The 20137-nt window shown below is 40.6% G+C and overlaps 1 protein-coding gene across 5 annotated transcripts in view; it reads left to right on the top strand.

The window, feature by feature from the left end:
* mub (poly(rC)-binding protein mub) overlaps window positions 1–20137 on the top strand; it is a 339328-nt gene that overhangs the window by 96190 nt on the left and 223001 nt on the right. Inside the window, exon 1 of one of the 5 annotated variants that reach the window (XM_067137628.2) lies at window positions 9607–9762. The exons of the other annotated variants lie outside the window; for them this stretch is intronic. The gene's annotated coding sequence lies outside the window, so the exon portion shown is untranslated. Of the gene's footprint in view, window positions 1–9606; window positions 9763–20137 lie in introns of those variants that run through there. 5 annotated transcript variants of the gene reach the window in all.

The following is a 20137-nucleotide window of genomic DNA, read 5'->3' as shown; positions in this document are numbered from 1 at the left end:
GTCCATCGAATAGGGACGTTAAGAGGGTAATATTTATTTGACTTCATAACAACTTTTTACTCGGTCTAACGTGGGATAAATACTTAGCATTTACTACTCTTAACATTGTCTTTGTCCTGACTAAGATTTGCATTTAGTGTATTTACATTCACTGGAATGTCAGCCCTTTTTAGGAGACAACGAAATGGCGCCCGTTTCTCCTGACAATTTCAGGTAGTGCCTAAACTACCCCCCCCCCCCCGCCCGCAATCACACCTTACTTGGAACATTTCAACGAGACGGTTTTCAAGTGTTCATTGTTGTGTTAACACTAATGGATCTGTCTGACTTAGGCTAGCTAAAGGAAGTTCAATGAAAGCGGTTAGACACTGCACGGCGTTTTAAATTTAAAAAAATTGCGTAAACGAGTTCGGACGGGGGTGATTCTTCACGGAAGGAAAAAAAAAAAGAAAAAAACTCTTCTGAAAAGCATGAAAAGTTGAAGTAACTGTTACAAAGCTTTTTAATGTCCAGCGGGGATGGTGACTCTGCTAGATACAAATGCCGAGATGGAGATGAATGAGGGAGTAAGAGGTATGTATTTTCTTCTTCCTACATCTTAACTTCAATTAAAGGTTTTGTGCCCCATGGCGACTGTCGGCAAATTTTGAATACCGATATTTAATTCGATTGTCATTGGTTTACGGGAGTAGTGACGTGGTCTCCTTGTCACCATTGTGTAAGACTGTAATATTAATGAAAATATCTCGGTACTGTTCACAGTTTAATAATTGATGCTTGCTTTTGCCTCCCATGCCACCTCTTTCTTTTTTTGCGATTCTTTCGGTAAGGAACACATTTTTATATAAAATGTTTGCCACGACGTAGCAACATCTAGAAAATCCTCGTGTGGTACAAATTTTGCTAAAAATCGGTTTTTCTGCATTTCCAAAGATTTCATTTTCCTTCACGGAATAAATACGATCGTATTTTCTGTTGCATTTGTTTTACCGGCCAATATCCCTGTTGTGCTAGACATGAGTGACTGAATGGGTTGCTATATTTCTAGAAAATAGGTTCAGAATTTCGAGTAATAATTAAGAAGGGAATTCCTCAAGACAGTATCTGTTTTCTCGTGTATATATAAATCATATGAGTAATAAAGTGGAATCAGAAATGAGGATTTTTTTTTCTGTATAAAGTAATAAAAGATTCTGAGCAACTGCAAAATGACCTCGATCATGTTGTGAGATTATCAGCAGGCATTGGTATTATGATACACGGGGTTAAGTCAGGTTGCGAGTTTCACAAATAGGAAAATTCCCATGTTTTAATTACTGGGTTGATGAGTTGAAAGTTGTTTATGGGGATCACTGTAAATACCTAGGTGTTAATATAAGGAAAGATCTTCATTGGAGTAATCATATACATGGGATTGTAAATAAAGGGTATAGATCTCTGCACATGGTTGAGGGTGTTCAGGGGTTGTAGTAACGATGTAAGGGAGAGGGCATGCAAGTCTCTGGTAAGACCCCAGGTAGAGTATGTTTACAGTTTACAGGACCTTCACCAGGATTACTTGATTCAAGAACTGGAAACAATCCAAAGAAAATCAGCTCGATTTGTTCTGGGTTTTATAAAATTTTTGTAAAGTTTGGATTGGGAAGACTTAGGAGAAAGAAGTCTAGCTGCTCGAGTAAGTGGTATGTTCCGAGCTGTCAGTGGAGATGTGGCGTGGAATAACGTTCGTAGACTAGTAAGTTTGAGTGGTGTTTAAAAAGAATAGAGTTAGTAAATAATGTACAAGAGGTAGCATTGACGCCACAGTCTACGAGAGAATCACTGCAGCGAGCAGAGCATGTTGAAATCCGAGCTGTTTGGCAAAAAGCTCGCTCCGCTGTGCTAATCAATGTAAATATGGGACCTTTAAAACTGTGTGGATATAGATATGGTTTACAATTCTTACCTATAAACTTTCTCGTAGACTACAGTATACTTACGACGTTTCTCTCCAGTAGAAAGAAAGCCCAAAAGGAAGAAATACAGGACAAAGACAGGGCGGTTTTCATTTGCAGTTAAGTAAACAAAATCAATTTACTGTTCATGTTAACTCTTCTAATATGCATTTACAATGCGATACGTATATTTAGCAATGTTTTGTGTAATTGTAATAAATGGACAGTACTTAGGCATAATTCTGCTAACGACCGAAAACATTGTCTCTCGTACGAAGCGAATAGGCGTATTTTTTGGCCTAAAAGCGTTGGCGAGATTTTGGAGCAAAGTGGACAAAATAATTATAATCCCTGGTTAAGGCGCTGGCTTTCTGTGCAAAAGTTCGCAGGTTCGATCCTAGCTCAGTCCGGTGATATTTGATGCTCAAATATGTCAGCCTCGTGTCACAAATTTGCCGGCACGTAAAGGAACTCCCGTGGGTCAAAATTTGGGCACCTCGGCGACTCCGAAAACTCGAGGTAATTAGTGGGACGTAAAGCCAATAACAGTAATAATATTAATAAGTCTAATAAAGTCATCATTACTGTTTCTTAAATGTGATTACAAATGGAAGTATAACACTTGGTTGGTGTTTCAGTCTATTATGGAGTGTTTTTTTTTTTTTTTTTTTTTTTTTTTTTTTTTTTTTTTTTTTTTTTTAGCTTTTCGTGAAATGTTTGATTTGCTTGGACTTCCTGTAATTGAGAGTGAGGGTGATGAATGATATGGTTGTACAGAAGTGAAAAAATCTTCACAATAATATTTTGTTTTGTTTTGCTTTACGTCACACCGACACGGATTTTGTAGAGACGATGTGATAGGAAAGGGCTAGGAGTGGGAAGGAAGCGGCCGTGGCTTCCATCAGCTGTCATAGGAAACAATGGAAGAGCATTGTCAGGGCTACCGGCAGTGGAGTTCGAACGCACTATCTCCCGAATGCAAGTTTACAGGTACACGACCCTAAACCCGCTACCACTCGCTCGGTATCATGCTCATCAGTGGCATTACAAGAAAGGAAAAGTAGTACAGCCTGCGTCTGAAAAGTTCGGTGAAAGGTCGCCTAATTTGTACACCGTGCTCGTTCGGACGATGCGCTCGCGCATACACATTGCGAGACATGACACCAAGTGCCCCCTGTCGGTCAACTCAACACTGAACTCTGACGCTGCAACACATCGCACGGAGTGAGTGTGAGGTTTGGTGTCATTGCACAATGGAGTGCAAAACGGAGCAACGCGTTAACATGAAGTTTTGCTTCCACCGAGGAAAAACGGCAACGGAAACACACGCAATGTTAGTGCAAGTTTACCACGCTAAGCAGTGAGTAAAAAGTGCGTTTTTGACTGGTTTAAACGCTTTCGAGATGGAAAAGGTGTTGAGGACGAGACGCTTTCGGGTGGACCAACCACAAGCACATCTCCAGACATCGAACGAGCGCGACAGATGCTTGCGAATGGTCGGTGACTCTCCTTGCGAATGATAGCAGATGAAATGGGTGTAGGCAAGGAACATTGTTCACCAACGTTTGAAAAAAAAAAAAAAAAACCCGGAGAATTTGTGTCCGGTTTGTACCGCACAACCTGACAGACGAGCAGAAGCAAACTCGGATGGAAACTTCGGGAGATTTCATAGACTTTTGTGACCAAAATCCGGAGGTGTTGAAGACCCATCATTACAGGAGACGAGTTGTGGTGCTACCAGTACGATCCGGAGACCAAGAGACAGTCAGTGGCGTGGTGTTCAGCGTCTTCTCCGCCTCCCAAGAAAAGTCGGCGCACCAGGTCCCAGATTAAGACAATGCTGATCGCCTTTTTCGACAGCAATGGTGTCATTCAACATCAATTTATACACCAGGGTACACCTGTCAACGTGGAATTCTACGACGAAGTTTTGAAACGGCTACTGCAACGCATCGGACGGGTTCGACCTGAACTGTACCGGAGTGAACAGTGGAAGCTCCTCCACGACAGTGCCCGTCCGCACATCGCGATCCGCGTGACCCAGTTTCTCGCTGAACGCCAGGTGACTTCTTCCACACGCTCCGGATTCTCCGGATTTGGCGCCGGCAGATTTTTTGTTCCCCCGTCTTAAATTAGCCCTGAAAGGCCACCGGTTTGACAGTGTAGCAGGTATCCAACAACTCGTAACACGGGTTCTCCAGGAGATTCCAAAAGAAGCGTTTGCTGCCAGCTTTTGGCAGCTTTACAGTCGATGTCAAAAGTGTGAATTATTTTGAAGGCCAGTAAAGGAGTTTAGTGTGTAACTTACGTTGGTTTTATTTCATGAGACCATTCACCGAACTTTTCAGACACAGGTTGTAGATCAGGTTAACGTCTAAACACTGAGTAATCATGGCCATGAGGAGCCAATTAGGCCCGTCAATATAATGAGCGCTGTCAGAAATATGTTAAGAAATTAACATTACTTTCTGATTATAATGAAGAGTAAGTGCATCAATCTATTGGTTACGAAACAAAATTGTCTTTGTTAACCTACTTCTAACATTGGGATCATGCACGTAAGATCTACCAACACTATGCGTACATAGGATTTTCTGGATATTCGCTTTCAAAGACAAGTCCATTCGGTGGTAGAAAAAAGTCGTCCCGTAGATTTCCTAAAACATTAATTTCAGTCTTCATGGTAAAGTCCAAAGGATCTCATTCACGCCGATAGGGAAAGAAACCCCGATGTCAGCGCAAGTAGGCCAAACCACATAGCTGTAAGTGTCAAAAAAAAAATTATTTTATTCGCACGAAAATTAATTTCAGATAAACCTACCTGTGGAATGATACGCCATTGCTCTTTATGAACCTCCCTGTGCAGCCATAAGCTGCCCAGGAGACTGACATTTTCCTTATGAGAAGTATGTATATTCAGTCCACAGCCCTAAGGCTGGTTGGATCCTCAACAGCTCCACCATCAGCTTTCATAGATGGCCGAGGCATCACTGAAGAGGCGTACTAGGGAAATGAGGGGTGAAGCGGTTTCCCGTTGCTTTCCTCACCGAGCCAGGAGTTGGCGATTACATATCAGTCTGCCAAGCCCACTGAAATGCATGCACCAGCTGACCCTGTGAGCAACATTTTCACACCATTCATAGAAGGGACTGGCTGCATAAGGAATGGCATTACTAGCATCGCTCATACCTCAGTGACTTTCATATTGTCAAAGCCAAAAACAAGACAGTGACAGGTCATTGAAAGTAACAAAATTGCTCTAGCCGATACCAGAAGACGTAGTGCACTGTAAACACTAGGTCCTGCCAGCAAAGGCATATAAGACTTTAATTTATCGAGAAACGCCAGTAGTGACAGTGCTAAACAATCCAGCTTTTGCCAGACAGCGCGCTCGTTCAACTTCGCACGCGACAGCAGCGCCAGTGCTACCTCTAGTGTATTATTTAATAACTCTGTGTTTAAAGGTAGGAAGGATCACACTATGAGGATTAAAGTTGGAAAAAAAAAAGGGGAAAAAAAACAAAAATAGGCTCTGCGCTTATGTACCATCGATTCAGCGCCAGCTGCCTTTCTTGCATGATCTTTTATGGTGGGGCTCATAATTTTCACTACAAGCCCTTCGCATATTTTGCGTGTTCCTGTCTGAGGTTCAAAAGATATCAGTTTTTGACATAGCTCCTTTCACTTACTGCATGTTCAAGAAATATATCGTACATCTAACGTTCGGTCTTGCATCTAAATTAGGGTAATAGTTTATACATTCACGGGAAAGGTAGACATCATCATCAATCAATCAATCAATCAATCAATCAATCAATCAATCATCTGTAGGAAGAGTTCCATTCTTGTTGCCGTTGTCTCTTAGTACCCGTCGTTGACGGGACAATCAAATAGCATTTGCCAAGTTACCTAACTCCACAGCTACTTTCCAACAATATTCAGGCATATCTAGGAGATGAGCGGCACCAGGAGAGACAAAGCACAACGCAACAATGGTAATGTTTTAGACCTTGTGATATTGTTGCCCCTAACATTTAGTTTTCTGCCGACTCTGTGATGTTAGGGCATCTGATGTTAAGGGAGTCCTTCCTTCTTTCATGACTCAGTCCTGTCTTTTACTGCAAGTGATCGTTTCTTTACGATTTTTTTTGTATGTTAGTAGTGGATTAAGCAACACAAGTCTAAAATCATTATTTCTATTATATTTATGGCAAAAAATGATCGAAAATTGAGTTTTCTATAACTTTTGTTATGTAGTGCTTTTCGATAGGTCTAAAGGTATTTAAAAATCAAATTTTTGACGCTTTCCCGTAAAGTACAATAAAGTGAATAAAATTATGTAGCCCGGACTGTAGTGCCTTATTCCCGGACTTAACTCCATTTAAATTAAATTCTGTTCACTCATTTTGTCGTGGTTCGGCGTTGATATGGACTCTGCAACAAAAATCGAAATTCATGAATGTGTGTTCATCATAGCCGGTACGATAATGTGTAAGACGTAAATGATGGGAATTTTAATTCTATATAACGAATGGAGGAAGATAAGTTACCTAGGAAAATGAACTTTGTGATGGAGGGTAAGAGAAGTAGAGGGAGACAAAGACGACGATGGTTAGACTCGGTTTCTAACGATTGGAGGTAAGCGGTATAGGACTAAAGGAGAGCACAGCACTAGTTGCAAATAGAGGATTGTGGCGACATTTAGTAGATTCAGATGTTTGCAGTCTTAACGCTGGAAGGCACAAGGGTCTATAATGATGTACGTTTAAGACTAACGAAACTTGTACTTTCTGTTTTCGGGAAGTCCACTTAAGGATTGATGGCGGGGGTAGGGGGGGGGGGTGAAATAATTGAAAAATTAGTTGATTTATCTGTGTGAGGATACTTGTATCTCTGAAGCTAAAGACGTTACAAACATGAAAATTTGTATTTGGAATCTTCTTTCAAAGTAAAGAAACACGCATTCTTTTGTTTATGGAAAATCCACGTAAGGGGTTGAGAATAAATTGAAAAATTAGGTGAATTATTTTTATGAGGATACTTATAACTAAAAATAAAACGTTGCAGATGTGAAAATTGATACAGTGGAATCTTTATCTCGAGTCACTTCGGGAGCTACATTTTATTTCCAGTTATCGAAATTTAGAGATATAGAGAATACCGTTTTTGACCATGTATGGCACGCAATTTTCATCTGCCTCTACGGGCTTATACTGAATACATTATTTTTAACAGCATTTAAAATATACACACACACTATTTTACGACATCACTTTAATTTTAACTCTTATTATAGTAACTGTTGTCCGCCTCTGTGGTGTAGTGGTTAGCGTGATTAGCTGCCACCCCCGGAGGTCCGGGTTCTATTCCCGGCTCTGCCACGAACTTTGAAAAGTGGTACGAGGGCTGGAACGGGGTCCACTCAGCCTCGGGAGGTCAACTGAGGAGAGGTGGGTTAGATTCCCACCTCAGCCATCCTGGAAGTGGTTTTCCGTGGTTTCCCACTTCTCCTCCAGGCAAATGCCAGGATGGTACCTCACTTAAGGCCACGGCCGCTTCGTTCCCTCTTCCTTGTCTATCCCTTCCAATCTTCCCATTCCTCCACAAGGCCCCTGTTCAGCATAGCAGGTGAGGCCGCCTGGGCGAGGTACTGGTCATTCTCCCCGGTTGTATCCCCGACCCAAAGTCTGAAACTCCAGGGCAATGCCCTTGAGGCGGTAGAGGTGGGATCCCTCACAGAGTCCGAGGGAAAAGCCAACCCTGGAGGGTAAACAGATTTAGATAGATTATAGTAACTGTTTAGAAACAGGATACAGTACATACAGTAATGAAACAAGAAACATACCTCCGTTAACACCTTTGGGAAATAATCTGTTAGTCTGTTCTGTTTGTTACTGTTAACCTTTCCTCCCGTAATGTTGAAATTTCTCTTCAATACCACGCAGCCGTGATTCGTAATTGGAGCTTGTCATCTGCGACTTCAAAGGGTTGCTTTTGTACGTGACCGGTGATTCACACTCGAGAAACAGCGAGGCTTCGCCGATTTTCAGATCAATAAGTTTCAGTTTTTCGATTCCCGTCATATTAGCTCCCAGCATCACTGTGACACTTTCTTTAGTTGGCAACTGCTCCTGGCAAACCACAAATGCTGTATTGCACAGTTAATGGTGCACAACATTCGAGGTACAGAGTAATTTTTTTGCTTCGAGGGAGGAAATGTTTTCTTTGATAAATCGAGAAATTCGTGTAACCGAATTTCGAGTAATAGAGAAAAATAACTACCCCTGAAGAATAGAACAAATGGCGGGAAATTGAAGTTACTTCGAGATAGTGAAAATTCTAGTAATGGATGTTCGATGTACCGAACAGTATTTTTTGTTTTCGTAAAATAGACATGGTTGGTGGGTGAAAATACGTAAAGGGAATCGAATTCGGTTTGAGGATACTTTACAGGCGTGGAAATTGGTATTTGAATTATCTTTTAAAAGTAAAGGATTTTTTTTTCGACATAAGAGAAGACTGTTTCTCGCACGATCATCTTAGCCTAAACAGGCAATACCGCCGTGCGGTTAGTCGTGCAGCTGCGAGCTTGCACCCGGGAGAATGTGGGTTCGAATCCCACTGTCGGCAACCCTTAAAAGGGTTTTCCGTGGTTTCCCCATTTTCGCCGCAGGCGAATGCTGGGTCTGTACCTTAAGGCCCCGGCCGCCTCTTTCCCACTCCTAGGCCTTCCCTATCTCATCGTCGCCATAAGACCTATCCGTGTCGGTGCGACGTAAATCAAATAGAAAAAAAAGGAAATCAATACCACAAACGTTGTTTACAAAGAATTTCTGGGGCGAATGAACCTCAGTTTTTCGGCGAGTTTTTATACTTCAGGGATTATCAGATTATGTGTTATTTCAGTACCGGGGGACGCTTATTTTTAACAAATTACTAAATCCACGGGAGCGAAGCCACGGGTAACTGCTAGTGTTCAATATAAATACAGGGGAGAGTACACACTCTTGACAGGTACAATGCAACATTGTGCTAATTGGCTGTTTACTCTCGAGTGAGACATGCATTGGGTACTGCAGTACCTTAGTAGTCTGAATTTGTTCATATTCGTATCCCTGCATCACATTTGATGTATTTTATATTTAAATGATTTTATATGAAATATGACGCTAGACTGAAGGACTGGCGACTAACAAAGCTCTCTTTTTTCCTACTTTATTGTAGAGTGCTCCAGTAATGAGTGTGTATATCTGATAATGATTAGAGAGTGTACTTTCAGTTTCCAGGTTGTGAATTCATGCTTTATCTTGGAAACCGTTTATCTGTTCGTAAGTTTTATACCATCATTGATCCGCTGAGGGTGAGGCTGCGCAGACTGTACAGCCTGCTCTCAGCATCGTACGTTTCAAATAACGTAAACGTGCCTTTCGTTATTACTGTTGTATTTCTCCCTTATAAGGCACGTTCATTTCGTTTGGACATACTTTCGCTTCAGTTCGGTTTGTAGTACTGCGGTTTATTTCGTCTTGGTTCAGTGTTGTACAACCCCTCTGTATGCGTGATATTTATAGCTGTGCATCGTCCATCTTTCTCTGCGCACTAGCTCCCTCCATTTGCTGTTGCAATTTACCTCCAGTGTTTCCCGGTAGCTGCGCGGGAGTTCGTAGTGAGTGTGTGAGGACTGTAGACCAGGTTGGCTGACCTTTGTAGTAGTTCACCTGTGCTTTTACGGTCGGTCTTGTGCTCACTTCAGAAAAGATTGCTGTTAAGATTTGAAGATATAGTTTTGGCGTGAATCACCGTCTGGCGGAATTTTCATCATTACATGGCAAGTGATACTTCATTTGTGGTACTCTTATAGTGTTGTGATATAAGTGAAGTTCTATGTGTGCCCTCGTGTTTTCCGTTTAGTTGCGATTATCCTTGCATTTTGGGCGGCATGTAAGGTTATGCGCAGTGTTGTACGTTCTGTAAGCTACAAGGTGTAAGAAATTTTACGACTGTGTATTTGAGCTCAAATCAATCGAATATCATATACCGGAATGGTATAATCGATTCCTACGACATGAGCATAACATATCGCTCAATTCATCCAGGTCCTACTTTGATATCCTAATTCTTCATTGTAGTTTAATCAGTAATTTACCCCTGATATGAGTTTAGGGCCGTTAGTTATTTGATTGGACATACTGATCAGAATGTCAGTTACAGGAATTCGTTTAAAAAAAATACATTATATTCTGTTTGCTCGTTTCATCAGTATATTTGGTTAGTTTTTCTTTTTGCATGTAAAATTGATCTGGTGTTAGCTTTTTGATATTAAGATTGGTGATTTGCATTTGATATCTGATGCCTGTGATAAGGCAGACACTAGTTTCTAAAACTACAAGATCCAGTTTAGCTCTGTACTAAAAAAATGAAGATCGTGTAATATTTGAGACGTTTTAATGACATCTTTTGATATTTCGTTTAACTTTGTTCAATCTTCATTATGATTCAAGTTTGATTTGTCGTGGTGGTTGACCATCGTATGATAAGTTTTCTGAGGCAGTTCCCATTCTCTGGTTTTTCTAACAGGATAAGGCAGCTACATCGGTGTGTATTTTGAAAAGCCTATCTCTTATCACTAATTCATTGGTTTCCTTACTCTGGGTCCCTATACGCTGAAATGAAACCTGCATGGGGTGGAACTCCTAAATCATAAAGGTAAATTTACCGATACAAAGTCGAAATTATTGGTCCAGAAATTTAGGAGGTCGCTTATAATTGTAATGTGCTTTTTCCTTGCGTTCGTTATTGGTGGTGGTAATGTTCCTATATGGAGCTGTGTTTTGTCATATTTCCTGAACACACAGTCCCTTTATGATGCTACGAAAAGCTACTTCAGTAAAACAGCTGAAGCTGAAATCTGTTGCGTCTTTTTCTCAGTAAATAAGTTTTCCTGCTTTTGTCATTCGTCTCATGTGTGCAGTCATATTTTACAGCTTAGGGATGGTAATCATTTTCATCCATAGGGTCTTCTGTAGTTATTTTTTTTTTGTTACCAAACTATTTGTGACTACCTCGGCAATTATATCAGGGTTAAGCTTTTCTCTGACAATCAGACAATTCTGTTAGACTCGTACTACGCGCCTCTGCATTGGCGCCGTTGATGATCGTATTGGGATTGTTGCAAGCACCTTTTGATACAGAGTATGGTTAGATGACACGTGCAGGGTACAAGGCGAGTTTCTTTTAGTTCACTTGTTTGCCTGTTCTTCAGTTAATCAATCGCTACTGATCTGCATTTAGGGCAGTCGCCCAGGTGGCGGATTCCCTATCTGTTGTTTTGCTAGCCTTTTCTTACATGACTTCAAAGAAATTGGAAATTTATTGAACATCTTCCGTGGTAAGTTATTACAATCCCTAACTCCCCTTCCCATAAACGAATATTGCAATCTCCGCCCATGTTATTTCGTAATTCAGCTCATTACTACTAGCCGAATTTACCCCGATTCTACTCGTTACTACTAATGAGTTTACCATCAGGATATTGCAATCGCAGCGCGTTGCAGCAATGCAGTTCCCGTTTTCCTACCAACCTTCAAGACATAAGTACCTTCAGTCGTGGTGTAATTGTAAAACTTCAAATGCGCAATTTATGAGAAAGATTGTTGGCGATTTTGTTGGCCGATGGCGATGGCAGTCCTAACGAAGATGGAAGAAAATATTCCTTTATTTTACTAAAGACGACAGTTCCATTCATAACGCTGTTTTGAAGTTGACTTATTGTACTGTCGTCGGGGAAGTTTCTCCTGTTGTACGTGGTAGTTGTGCGGGTGCACTTTTACTAGCCACGCGTTTATTAATTTACATCGTATTGTCGATGCGTTCGGTGACTTAGTTACCGAAGCAGCTAGCGATTTGAGAGTTCTGCAAAGTATGAAATAAATGATAATACACAAGAACCTCGTTTAACCGGCCCTCATTAATCCGGATCTCCGGTTTATCCGGATCGAAATTGATACAAATTTACATTTATTTGTACAGAATTCCTTTTACGGCGTCGACTCTTCTTGAATGTCATTTCCGCCAAGGTTAGTTAAGGCAGGAATTGGAAGTAATTCGGCCACCTTCTATCAAAGGTACCGTCCCGGCGTTCGCCTGGAATTGAGAATGGGAAACCGTGGAAAATTCCCAGGACGGCCGAGGTAGGATTTGAACCCACGCTCTTCTGAATGCAACGCACTATTACTTCACAGATGGTGAATTCGAAAATGAAACCGGCGCTACATCAGAAAAAACATTGACTCATGGAGAGGTAACATTGCACCTGGACAAACTGATGGCCTATTTTGAATCCTTGACTTAAACCACACCGGCAGAACTGTTCTTAGTAAAATGTCTTCGTGATCTTGCTGCGCGCAAACGCTATACAAATGTAAAACAGAAAAAAACTAACACATTATTTTAGTGCATAAAACAGAGTCGTAAATGTAAGAAAGATATTACTCTACAACTTATGTTGATAGATTATATAACGTGTACTGTATTTGTTTTAGTTTTTTCGGGTTATCCGAGTTTTCGATAATCGTCGGTCCCACTTATTCCGTATGAACGATGTTCTTGTGTATCATAATACGTTAATCGATTTCAGTGTAGTTCACCCTCATTCTAAATAACCACGAACCTACTACTTCCGCGTAGCCGGGGGAGAGGTGATACACGTGGCGCGTCCCAGGTGGCGGTTAGGGGGATCCTAACCGGCTTGCCGGCGGACTTGAGGGAAATAAATTACCTCTCGCGGACCTAACACACAACTCCCTGTAGGTGGGGGATACAGACGAAAAATTCACCCACGGTATCCCCTGCATGTCGTAAGAGGCGACTAAAAGGTGCGACCAAGGGATGATCAAATTAGAACCCTGAAATTATCTGTGATTAGTACCACCACGCGGGGAACACCATGGGTCGTAGTACCACTATGTCGGGTACCAAATAGGTTTGTGATTAGTAACAAACGAGAGCGCGACGGCTTTTACAGTACCGTAAACATGGGTTACTTTGGCCCAAAAATACGATGTTTTTGACATTTTGCTTTGTGAATCGGACCTTACTATAACAGATTTCTGTATTTAATATTCTTTACAGATAAACTGGGAACTAGGGAACATTTCTACGCAGTTTAGTTCCATTATTTCTCCATACAGGTTAAACAATGAATTTTTGAAATAATGGGCTAAAGTTAACCTTACTTTGGGTTACTTTGACCCATGCATCTTTCTGTACATCAAAAGCTGCTTTTGCGTGTTTGGGACAAAGTAGGACTGAAGAACAGCATATTTAGGTAAAGCTTAACCTGAGAACAGGCGGAAAAACAACATTTATTAAACGGTACAACAATACTCAGACACATTTTGTAATATTTTGAAAGAAATATCCGTTGTTTACTTTTTTTACAAGTACTTAATTTTTTAGTCCAAGGAACACTTTAATTAAATAAGCTTACAGAATGAGTTCAGTCACTGAAAAACAGCCTTGCCTGACTCGTTTTGGGGGGTAAATCATAATCTTGACATTCCATTTGTAAGATAATGTGTCCTTCCAGCACTTCTTCACCCTCCCCATACACTCAACTTCTGCTCCTTCATTGTTTATAGACACAATAATTCCAGGATGTTGCTGTTGTTGGCATGCTATGATAACACAGTCCCTTGTCTGAACCAAGTGCATTAGCTCTCGAGGACGTTCTCCTGACGACGAGCATGGAAGAGATTCTTCCGGTGCATCTATTGGAGTCAGAGAGGTGGTGGTTTCATCCTTTTCCTCTTCATCAACGCTGATTTCTGGTAGTCTGTTTCCTGAAGAAGCAATGCTGGAATCCGATTCCTCTTCATCTGAAGAGGAGCTGAATATAACAGGTCCTTTTGGCCGATATCTTCTTTTTGACGGTTGTGCCTGTGTTTCACATGTGGCAGAGTCAGCCTCCTGAATGTCACTGGGGCAGATGCTTCTTCTAGGTGGAGTTCTGGCGATTCCAAAATGCGCCGAAGCATTTCATTGGGACATACTACCTAACTTTGTCTGTAGACATGCATCAAGTTGTTCGGGACTATAGTAGCAATATTTTCGACTTTCTGGTCGTCTCTTATATAGAGCTGGCATTTTACGTTGTTTCTGAAAGAAAACATCATGCTGATAACGGGCATATTAATGTAGGGAAGCTTCAGTTTTAAACATGCTGGCTGGTGTGATTATCCGAAGGTGAACATGCTTTGTTCGCAGTGAAAAGTAGAGGCATTATACATATAGGGTTACTTTGGCCCTTGCCAAGAGTGGGCCAAAGTAACCCGTGAACTTCGTGATTATAGGTCACATTTTTTAAAACACGTAATTAAAACAGAAAGCATTCTACTTCTTGAATTTCATTACTTAAGTCATATGCTTGATTGCGTCACAGGCCAAAATGTGTACTCACCAGAATTTTACAGCACACACACCTACGGCTTCAATGATAGAAGTTGCCGGACTACGAAAATATGCCCCACTTCACTTGCCATGTGCATGACTCTACTGCCATCTGTTGAGGTTATGTAGAACTACCAAATATATCATGGAGAGTACGTTATGCTATCATCTTCGGGATGTGGAAGGAGTTCACTCTGTATTCTGGATTACAAGCTGCCGATAATTTTTTAAAACATTTTCTCCAAGGTGGGCCAAAGTAACACCCCAAGGGACAAAGTAACCCATGTTTACGGTACCTGTGATTATTATAGCAGCACTCTATGAGCGACACCATGGGATGAGGGAACCCATGGTTCTGGCTTGCCTATGATTAGTGCCCACTATATGAGGAACATCACGTGATAGTACGAGTCCCTGTGGTTAGTACACTTACGTGATTAACACCATAGGTTTGCGTTGCCTGTAAATGGTGCCGCAATGTGCGAAACACCGTAGGTCTGTAATACATGTGCGAATTTCATTACCTGTGAGTAGTATGATAATGTGTGGAATGCCGCGAGCCTACGCTACTCCTGATTAGTACCGCAATATTACAAATACCACGGTTCTACTTTCCTAGCGATAAGTACCATTGTGAGGGGCCGCTGACTTAGATTTTGGAACCCTTTCGACTACAAGAATCGATTTAGAATTGTTTTAGAAGCAGTCCCCTTGGTCAGTAATACTATTGTTCTACGCCAGCTTCTGTGCATGTGAGGCACTGTGGGTCGGTTCCACTGATCGTTTTAAATTCATATCCATCCATGGATTCATTCTTCATCCTCATATTTTGAATTATGATCAGTGGAGGATTTTGGACTTTTAATTTGTCATTTCATTTCGTCTCATTTCGTACCATTAGGAGCTGATAGCCTAGATGTTAGGTCCCTTTAAACAACAAGCATCATCATCTATTCTAAATAAAATTTACTATTCTACTCGTGATGGCACAGGCCTGGGTGCAAGTATTATGAGTTACAGCCAGTTGTCCTAGTAGTATTCATATAAAAGGAAGCTCTGTTCTTAATCTTTGATTACGTTAGTCTTCTTTATCTAAGCGGATTAAGACTTGTTCTTAAATTTAATTTGTTCTTACAGTTGATGTTAGCGTATGATAGTGTTTTTTTTTTAACGTTACAGAATCGAAATACATGGGTAAAAATGTGTTGAATAATCATCTAAATGAGCCTTTATTAATAATGCTAAATGCATACTATACACAGTTTTGCTGCAATCATACTGTCATCATGTAACTACTATTAGAATCTCTCACATGCTCGTCTCAAGGTAGGTTGCCGTAATTTTAAATTTATTATGTGAACTTGAGATTTCAACGTTCACTGTTGTGTTATGTGAAATGATTAGGCTGCATTATTACTAGAAAAAAAGAACAAATAACATGGAATACTTCGGTTTAAATGACTGTCTCATTAGTCGGGAAAGTGAACACTTAAGCGGGGCTTGCTTCATATACTGCTCCTGGGATACCTGCTTCTCCTACCTTTCACTTCAGGAAATTCGTTTGCTTCCTGCTGGGATGAAGAGATGATTTGCAGCCACCACTGAACTGGAGGAGTGCTAAAGGACAAACCACGGAGCGTAATACTACAATGTCTAGGAAATCGGTGATTTAACGCGAGGTTGATTCTATGACTGGACCAGTTATTGAGTTGAAAAATATATATGTTGAATTTAGCTCATTCTTTGCATTAGCAGGTAAATGCATATTCAGTAAAAAAAAAATTAAAATATTGCCGTTAGTATTTTTTAACGTTTTTTTAAGTACCTGGTAGATTAAGAATGACATCTCAGGATCTGACTGTGAATTCAGGGCACTTAATTTCTATTGAATGCTATTGTTTGATATATATTAAAAGCAGTATTTGTGTTTCGTAAGGAAGACTCGCTCAAGTTATGGTGTGAGTTAGGGTATGAACATTTGAAAGAAGTTCGACACGCTGGTATATACAGCGGTATATTTCGTTCGTAACAAAGGCACTGTAAAGAAGCTGTTGAATAATATCGTGTTTTTTATAAATCTTGCATACCTTATGTGCTGAATTAGAACAACTCGTTATGTGCACTAATTACGCACTGCCCCTTGCTTGTTTCTCGAAGGTAGATTCAAGCAGGACAGCCCCTGTCCCAGCTGTGAACATAGCTTCACCGTTGGTGTCAGAACTTGAAGAAAGAATTACAAATACGATTAAATTCTAATAAAAATACGTCTGACGAGTTCGATATCGCAAGAATGCCGCATTGGAGATGTGCTCTTCTTGGTATCCACAGAAGCAACAAGAGTCCCGTCATACTGTCATCACTAGAGGCGAGAATTATAAGCACTAAAAACAGTTTAAATAGGCAGGCATATAGGCTCTTAAATTGGCCAAAATAGGCATTTAAATAGGCACCAACGTGTAAAAAGGCAACAAAATAGGCATGAAAAATTACATATAATTTAATAACACACCCAGTTACTATGAAAGGAATTTACAAGCAACGTTTCAATATTTTCCGGTAACAATCTTATTCTTCTCTCATGCATAATGTTTTTGTACCGAAAGAAAGATCTCTCGACATCACATGAAGTGATTGGACAAAACTTCAATGAAGTCACTTTATCTGGTTTTATTTCGCTGACAGCGGCTGCCTTCCCAGAGGTTCGGTTAAAACTTCCCCTGACTTCTTCCATAATCCTAAATGACTCCACCAGGGGCATGCCATTATTCTACAACTTGGTGATTGCTCCCGGCAGCATGTTGAAATATGAAGATGTTCCGGTTTATGCAGGGGCATATTAGCTCCCAACATTGCAGTGCATAGGTCTGAAGAAAATGGTTGTTGGTCGCTGCCCAAAGTGGATTGGTAGAAAGGCTGCATTGATGCAGATTTCTGTACTCGTATCGCAGTATTTCTTAGTTGATCTTTGTGGTATTTTTCTCACATTTGTTCTGAAAAGTAATAAAATTTACATCAATTAAATTGTCCCTATATCTTAAATTTCTACAGTTGGGCTAATTGGCAATAATGCTTAGTATATATCGTCGCTGCCGGGACAAAACCTCCTATGTGAAATAACTTTAGCTTAGAACTTTGGCTGTAAGGTTCTGTCATCTAAGGTGCAATATCGTGTGCATATTGTCAAGGCATTCTCGCTCTTAACAATGTATGTGCTGCGGGTCAGTATGTCTCCAAAACATATTATCACATAGGAGTTTTTGTCCCGGCAACGACGATATCATGCATTTGTTTCATATAAAAAGACTTATTAGAGATGTTTCTAGAAGTAACAAAACTTTAAAGTAGGAACAAAGGAATTAGTAATTTACATGGAAATATGTCCTCAAGGATTTTCAGTTATAATTTGGCAGTATCGTGTCGAGTTCACGGGGTGAGAAATACAATAAAAAAGACACGAAACGATACCGGAGTAGCGTAGAGCAGAGATAAGTCATTTATTATGCTTGCCAAGGACACACCAAGCTGGTACCTAGCAATATTCTTACTTATATAGAAGAATGAAAACTGAGGTACTATAAACATGAGATTTGTGAACATTTTGTTTCTATTCGCCGGCTTTCATCAGCCGGGTCAGCTGGCTTAAAGATTATTTTCCGTTGCCTGCAATAGATCCTGCATCATGTGTGCCCACAAGGCCGCCACCCTCGTTTGAAATTAAAAGCCGCGTAATTTGAAATTGTTGTGACATGCGTCCATAACCTTATTTTTGTCGCAATTTAGCAGGACTCTTGAGGGGATGATAGGGGCTTGTTAACCTGGGAGCCTATTCCCCTCAGACTCTTTGCTTCCCCCCCCTACACACACACACGCACACACACGCACGCACGCGCGCACACACACACACACACACACACACACACACACACACACAAAGCACAACGGCTACTAACCCGACCTCACCAATCCAAACCAAATGTCATTTCTCTGGCCTGGTCTTGTAAAGACAGTCTTGGCAACCTTGTAAAACACGCTGAGGCATCGTCCCAGTCTTGGCAACCTTGTAAAACACGCTTTGGCATCGTCTTAGCTGGGCTGCATTGGATCTGCAACCTGTGTTTCGCGAAGGCTTAGCGGATGTGTAATAGAATTCACGATTTTTAAGGGAGTTTTAAAAATTGCATTTAAAAAAATTTGTAAATCTGTTTTCACAGGAAATGAATCACAGTTCAAAATACCGATTTAATTTTCATCCACTCTACAAGAGACCACCGGCGTCGTAACTCCTCGTTCAGTAATTTAATGATTATTTACATTTTAGCAATATAAATTATTGAACGTTCGCGGCTAATAAATGCGATCATAGTTGTCAATCACAAAAAAGATAAAAGGAACAAACAAACTTACCTCCTTACAGCAAGCTTGACAGATTACCCTCCCATCCGTAGTGAAATTGGGATCCTCTGTGATCTACTGCTTCAGCCAGTAAGACTTTATCGATTTTTCTTTGGGCATTGCCGCAAACCTTCTTCTTATTCCACTTCACAATAAATCGCAGCACGTTCTGTACATAAAGCATACGCGTACAACAGATCACATCGAAAGGGAGGTACAGGGCATATGGGCTGTACAATGTAGTTCGACGTTGACTGGTTCTCGCATATGTCTTAGGAGGTTGGAGGGGTTGAAGGCTTTGAGGTCAAATTGTTCCTTGTTTCTCCTGATGGAAATTTCCCTAGAACTATTTCTAGTGACTTCTGAGAATTCCCATTTTTGTTCGTGGGGTAAACAGATATTGACAAAAGAGAAGATAATTCTGTCGAGCACACTAGCTACAATATAATGCACGGGAAGAAAGCTGCCTTTTTTAAATACAGTTAAAAGGCATTAAATAGGCAATTATACTCCAAATAGGCACAAACTCCTGAAATAGGCATTTATAGGCACAATAAAACATAGCTAAAAAGACCCTAAACGGATTTATATCTCAAAAGCCTACGTTTCTGAACACAGGAATAAAATAGGCAAATTCCCGTCTCTTGTCATTACATCACTAACACGTAATACATCCACTCGGTTTTCATATCGTAATAGGATAATGTATTATTCAGTTGTGAATGAGATGACCGTGAACCTTGGAGCAAGTACGAACGGTACATTGTATTATTTACAAATTATGATTCTGTTGCAGCCCTGAAGGTTGTTTTCCGTGGCGTCCCATTTTCACCAGACAAATGCTGGGTATATTGTGTTACGGAGTTTTGTGGATTTGCAGAGGTGAAAGAAGGTGCGGGTTGGAATAGGTCTCAACTACAGAAGCACGGAAGATGAATTAAAATTTTAACAAGGTTATATTTTCAAAAACTTGACAATGGTAGCATAGGATTTTGAGCATACCACAAATAACAAGTTAAATCAGGTACACAATTTAGAGAATATTTAACCGATTCCCACTAGGGGAAATAACAAAGACAATCAGGTATACAGCCGCTGTACCAAAAACCAGTTAAGTGATTTTTACATATATTGGGCTACGGCCCGAATTCATTAACTCTTGAGCTCTCAGCTCACAATCACAAAAACTACAGGGCAGAAAAACCCCTAAGTACAAGGAGCACTTCCTCCTAATTACAATGTTAAAGAAAAGAGCAGAACCGCTCTCAATATTACCAGCCTATCAAAGGCTACAACCTTCATTTCAGACTGCCCTCAAGGCACACTATGAAACAGGGGTATTTGATACCCAACCTACAGGGCCT

Source organism: Anabrus simplex, chromosome 1, assembly GCF_040414725.1.
Source record: "Anabrus simplex isolate iqAnaSimp1 chromosome 1, ASM4041472v1, whole genome shotgun sequence".
NCBI lineage: Eukaryota > Metazoa > Arthropoda > Insecta > Orthoptera > Tettigoniidae > Anabrus > Anabrus simplex.
Note: the sequence above shows the minus strand (reverse complement) of the source record. Positions and strands in the feature narration are given on the sequence as shown.